Source organism: Ailuropoda melanoleuca, chromosome 7 (assembly GCF_002007445.2).
Source record: "Ailuropoda melanoleuca isolate Jingjing chromosome 7, ASM200744v2, whole genome shotgun sequence".
In the NCBI taxonomy this organism is placed as follows: Eukaryota; Metazoa; Chordata; class Mammalia; order Carnivora; family Ursidae; genus Ailuropoda; species Ailuropoda melanoleuca.
The window spans coordinates 42,559,052-42,565,537 of NC_048224.1; the positions used below are offsets into that span (position 1 = coordinate 42,559,052).

Genomic DNA, 6,486 nt, shown 5'->3' on the forward strand with positions numbered 1-6,486 from the left:
AAAGTTCTATTACTCTCCACAGGGCTTTAGGGTAGACGAGGCTGAACTCACCAAAGAGGCCATTACACTGATGAGGTTCTAGGGCCCTGCCTACACCAGCAAACCAGAATTTAAGTNTCCATGGAAAAATGAGTTCCACTGCTGAAGGATTCATGAGGGCTTTTGATAGCTACTATGTACCATGAATCATAAAGTGCTACATGTGTCATAACTTCTACCAAACTCATTTTACCACAGATTCTGAACTCCGCATCTTGAAAAGTGCTGTTCCATGGGATATGCTCTGTGGAATTCCAGGACAGTTGCGCCCCTCACTTTAAAAGGAGGGAATCAAAGGCTCAGAGAGTTTGAGTCACTCGCTTGAGGTAAGTAGTACAGCCCTCACCGAGTTTCTACTTCAAAGTTCTATTACTCTCCACAGGGCTTTAGGGTAGACGAGGCTGAACTCACCAAAGAGGCCATTACACTGATGAGGTTCTAGGGCCCTGCCTACACCAGCAAACCAGAATTTAAGTCTGTAAATGCCTCAGGGTTAAGAAATAAAATGCTAGGGACAACCACACACTGGCAGTCAACTAGCCAATCAATCATTGCCTTACTTCGCTTCAGCCTCTTCTCTATAAAAGTCTCTCCAGCTCCTTTTGGTGGAGCGTTCTCAACCACTCTTGGTTTGGCACTGCCGGATTCAAACCAATTGTACTCAAACTCTGAATTAAATTTTAAGGTGCCTCAGTTTATCTTTCAACGGTTCTGGTGACAGAAGAAAGAACCAATGGACACCGGGGCCCCACGCCCCCCGGAGCAAGGAGCGACAAGGCGCAGGTACCTGTGGGGCTCCTGGAGCCGCTGCGTCCTCGCTGTCTCGGGAGGCGGAGGGTAAGTCCCTCTCGCGGCCTGGATCCCAGCTCCCCAGCTTTCCGTTCGGAGCTTTCAGACTTGACTTGAGCATTTCTTCTTCCAGACGGGGTCCAGGAGCCGGCAGGAGGTCAGACTGGGTCCACTTAGAAACCAGACCGGTCGTTGCTTAGACTGGGTCCGGAAATTGCCTGAAATTGGACTGGGTCCGACTTAGAAACCTGACCGGGTCTACGAACAGTGTGGTTCCGACTCGGAAACCAGACCGGGTCCAGGAACAGAGCGGTTCCGACTCGGAAACCTGACCGGGGCCAGGAATAGAGTGGTTCCGACTTGGAAACCAGACCCGGTCCAGGAATAGAGTGGTTCCGACTTGGAAACCAGACCCGGTCCAGGAATAGAGTGGTTCCGACTTGGAAACCAGACCGGGTCGGTTTGGACTGGGTCTGAAACCGGCCGGAGTTGGACTAGGTCTGACGTAGAAACCGGGTCGGGCCCAGGGGTCCGGGAACAGAGTGGTTCCGTTTGGAAACCAGACCGGTCCGGGAACAGAGTGGTTTTGACTCAGAAACCAGACTGGATCAGACGTAAGCTGAGCTGGGCCCAGTATGAGGCCTCGGGTGAATAAAATTTTGTTTTAAGACTGAACAATGTTAACCTTACCAAAGATAATATTGAATTAAGTGACCACAGCGGAGAACTTTTAACCATCTTAGATAAGATTATCCATTTACAGATGCCCTAAAGATAAAGGTGTCTTAGCCAGGCACTGGATTTAAAGGGTGAAGGGAAAACTATTTTTCCTCTTTTACAGTTTCTGGTGCCCCAGTGAGAACTACTGGGACATCAACTCGCTCAGGAGCCTGCGGATGGGATCCTGGGAGAACTGGCTGAAGCCAGCAAAGGGTAAGAATTCTTATTGAAGTCATGCCTTTCCAAATTCAGATTTACAGGAAGAAACATTGGTCATTTAATGATCCTATCTCTCCCAGGGACAACTACAGTCTTATTCTTTGTCTCCTTTTGTGTCCTGAAAACTTGGCTTGGTAACCATCAGGTTGGTGTCCCCAAAAATATGGCGGGACAGGAGTGTGGCTTGTACAGCACCTGTGGCTAGATAGAGCTGAACACAAATGTGGGTGCACTCCATTTGCAGCGAGGGTCCTAGCAATTATTGCCAGCTCTCAGCACTACTATCCAAGTCTTTCTTTGGGCATTTTAAATTACATGGGGAGCATTATAAAATAAATGATGATAAATCTCTCTGGGTTATATGTATATGGATACGTGTGACTAATATAGGTATTCCAAAAATTGTTTAAAGTTTGTAGAAATTTGCCAATACTCTCCTTGTTCAGTTATTATTTTAAATTATGGTATGCCATGGAAATAATTACATTTCCTCACCAAATGAACTCTCATCAGATTTTTAACCGTGGCTGTTTTTTTAAAAGTCTTTTTGTCATTTACCAACAGTTATTACTTTATACTGATGCCCTTGCAAAGGTGCCTCATCTTCAGAGAGATTCAGGGGAAGGACTCTGCTAGGTATTCTAAAATATAGGTTTCTGAAAACTTTAAGATCATAAAACTGAACTGGGTGAGAATTTCCAGAACTAATGGAAAATCTGAATTCAAACAGAATAGGAATTTGAAGTATGGAATTGAATGAACTGATAAGAATGATTATAATTTTTTTTCACAACTTTTTCTTTGAAATCTTGCTGGTTCCTCAGTGCTTTATTTTTCCAGATTTAAAGGAAACTTTTTCTCTTTTCCCTTAAGCTGTCTATGACTTACAGTAATTTTGTAAGTGTATCTCTGAAAACAGAGCTGAAACATTTGCTTTTTCTCCCTACCTAATCCCTCTAGAATTCAGAAACTTATTGAGTATTCTTATTTTCATGGTAATATAATTTGCTTCTGTTCAATAAGAATCTGTTCTCCCTATAACAGGACACAGTTGGAAACATTGGTTGTATAACCAAGGCTTTGGCTGGAATGTCATATTTGAGAATATGCATTAAAAAAATATGACCAGATAGTCTTAAGGAACTAAGTTTTAACTTTATGGAGCTGATAAAAACCCCTTGGAAAAACTGGCCTGGTGTGTTGCTTACAAGGCCCTGGGAACCTCACCGGTGTTAAGGAAGGTCACTTCCTGGAAGGCCCAGGAACCTCAGGATATTTGGGGACCTCAAGAAGAGAAGAATTCACCCAAATCTATAGGTATGCCATGCAGAATCTGATGGTGAGTTCTTGGTTTGATTTCTTAGCCAGGAGAGGCTTTTAAAAGTCCAATCCAAGATTTCTTATGAAAAGTTCCAGCAAAGCAGATTTATAAAGAGCCTGTATGATCAGTCACTACTCTTGCTGCACTTATATAAATAATAAAGCCAAGTTTAATGAAACTAGACTTATTTTGCAAACAAAATAGTTTTAACTGTGATTATCTTTGATAGAAATGTGGGTGATTGTTGAGGAAAAAATTATATTTCAGTAGAAAATTATAACACAACCTCGTGGATATGAGATTCTAGTCCTGTTCATTGTCTTTGAGGTTTTGTTATGTATCTGTAAACCAAACTAGACCCTGAATTCTTCTAGTCTTCTCAAATATCTGATTACCAGTCTCCAGACTAAAGTTTCCGATTTTCTCCCACCCTTCTGATTTGGAATCCCTAAGAACAAAGACTGCCCTTGAACCTCCTTGGAAGGCTTGGCAGCCAGACTTCAGGGACTTGAGCCTTCGGTCCACATTCCCCTATTTAAAAGGGCTTCTCCAAACTCTGGGAGCTGCACACCAGCGGGAAATCTAAAATTAAGCTTGACTAGGGCAGTTCCTCCCCAGAAGCAGAAAGGGTCTTGTGATGGACAGCTCTCCCAGGACCATGGATCAAGATCTCATCTCTAATAGGAAGCATTTATTCCTTTTGCCGTTTTGCTACTTCCTTTACTCTGTTAATTAGCAGGCAGTGCTGCGTAACTCTGACAACTATTTCTGTATCTATTGCTAAGGCCATAACTGCACAACAAAAGTCCCTAGATTTTCTTGCCAAGGTGGTTTTACATGATAAAATGGCTTTATATTACTTATTGGCTAAACAAGGAAGAGTCTGGGCAAAAGCTGATACATCCTGCTGTACCTGGATCCACACCTCTGGTACTGTAACAAATACAGGAAATTAACAAGCAAACTACTTGGCTAAAACAGGCTGATGCCCCTTCAGGTACCTTCTTTGATTGATTTGATACCAACTAGTTTAGTCAATGGAGGCCCTGGGTACCCCATGAGTACCTCAGTATTTTGGTATCCCACTAATAGTTATCACAAGAGTATCCTTGATGTGCTGTAGTCTCTCACAGGTCTTAAATTCATGATCACGGCCATTAGATGGTCTCACTGCACTTGGAGAAACAGAAACAAGCTGAACAATGAGGTGAGCAACAAAGACAGTTTTTCTGGGGATCTGACATTGTAACCTATGAGTATCACAGTGAGATAAGAGCAACTTAACTTTGATGGTAACCGAGAGTGATGCTAATAGTACTTTTTGGTCAATCCCTCACATAGGAGAGGATGACCAAAAAGAGGGAATCGTTACATTAATCGAACAGGAGGTCATTAGATTGATGTGGCTCTTATGTATGGCTGCCTATGTAAGCAAACCAGAATCTAAGCCTGCAAGTGCCTCGAGGGTGAGCAGTCAAAACACTAAAGACAACCTGTCACAAACAGTCGTCTAGGCTCTAAGCTAGAGCCAGTCCATAATTGCCTTACTTAGCTTCCATCTTCTCTTTATAAAAGTTTCTCCCTAGCTCCTGTTGGTGGAGTGCTCCTAACCACTTCCGGATCAGCACTGTCTGATTTGAATTGATTTTGCTCACCCTTAAAACGTGTAATATGCCTCAGTTTATCTTTTTACAACACACAGCATAGAAGCATAATTTTTCCAGCTACTTTAAGTTCCTGAGTCCTGTTTTTGGTCACCTTTTCTCCACTCAATCCATTCTGTAGGATTCCACATCTGTGGGGCAGCTGAAAGCCAGACACCTGTGGAGCCGACATATCAGGTCTTGTTGGGTCAGAACCTTAGTAACAGGTTTCCCCACGGTTGGAAATGTCATCATGGGGTCGTTAAGAAATAGGTGAAATTGGTACTCTTTTATTACTGCAGGTCTTATAAGATAGATTTCTTTCTGGAGCTCATTCTGATACTTCCAAGATCACTGCCTTCCACACACGTTTTGGAAAAACCTCCATTGTACTAAACCAACCTCCAAAATGTCCATCCTTCTCCATGAAAACACACACTTTTGAGCACCTACGTGTGTTTTCCAGACAACCTAAGTGCTTTGGATGCATTCTCTTTGACCAACTTGGAGTTCTGGTCTTGTATGAAAACATTCCACTCTTTCATGTTTTCCAGACAGTGTCTAATTGGAATGGAAACTAGCACAGAACTGGGTGTTTGGTGAAGGAAGTGACATGTGGCCCTCTTAGAACTAAGAGGTGATGTCACTCACTAAGGTGAATATTCTGTTGCCCAATCCCTTTATGACTAGGGATTAGTGAGGTGTGGTGGAGAGAGCACTGGACTGGGAGTCAGGAGGCTCAGATTCCAGTCCTAGTGTAGCTGCTACCTCTCTGTTTGACCCTGAGTATATCATTGGCAACTTTGTTGGTTACCTCATTCGTACTGTAAGTCTTTCCCACCTGAGTCTTGTTTTCACTCTGCTAGAACTATCACTTAGAATGTCTTAGTGTAGGGGTTGAAGGATATACAATTGGAATGGAAATTGCAAGGGAATTGCAAAGAGTCAGCTTTTTACACAAATACTAGATGATCCTAGATGATCTGTAAAAGGAAAGTTCTGTGGGAAAAACAAACAAACAAATAGGTAGAATCACTTAATTCTGCTTGGTGGGTCCATTCATTCAAGAAAAGATTTGTGCAGGAGAGTGAAAGGAGCTGATTTACATTTTAAGAGATCTCTTTGGCATCTGTATAAATAATTGATTATAGAGGACATTAGAAGAAGGGATGGGGACAGCGACCTGTTAGGAGGCTAATCATATAGTGCAGGTAAGAAATGGTAGATTGGGCTATGGTGATGGCGTTTGAAATGCAGACAATTTAGAGTAGATCTTGAATGGGGAATTTTTAAGACGGACTGCTTGTGGCTAGTGAAAAAAAAAAAGATGAAATAAAGAATGAGTCAAGGATTCTGGCTTTAACAATTGAGTTGGTTTTGTTTCCATTTACTTAGATGGCAGAGATTGGGAGTAGAATATGTTGAAAGTAGAATGGGAGTCATCATTTTAGACATGTACATTTTGCAACTTTCCAGTGCAGATACCAAACAGAATGTTGACTCTATGGATTTGACTCTCAGAGAGGTTTGCCTTAGAGATAAAATTTAGGAGTGATAAGCATTTAGATGATTCTTAATAAGCTTGGGAGAGAGACTTGACATTCCTCAACTGACACTTGAGGAATGAGTCTGGTTTTACCAATGATTGAGACTGTGGGCAAGGGGAGTACCTGCAAAGAGGACTGGGTGAGAAAAAGGGCTGAAGGGGTCAGGTCAAGGTCCACTGGGCCCTCAGTGCCGGAGCTTAGCACTTTC

At 42.6% G+C, this 6,486-nt stretch overlaps 1 long non-coding RNA gene across 1 annotated transcript; it reads left to right on the forward strand.

Annotated features, from left to right (window-relative positions):
* The first annotated feature begins 237 nt into the window (after window positions 1–237).
* LOC117802967 lies at window positions 238–1,756 on the forward strand. Its single transcript, XR_004626451.1, has 3 exons — window positions 238–365; window positions 725–876; window positions 1,670–1,756. It is a non-coding gene; the product is annotated as an uncharacterized LOC117802967 (long non-coding RNA).
* Window positions 1,757–6,486: the final 4,730 nt, after the last annotated feature.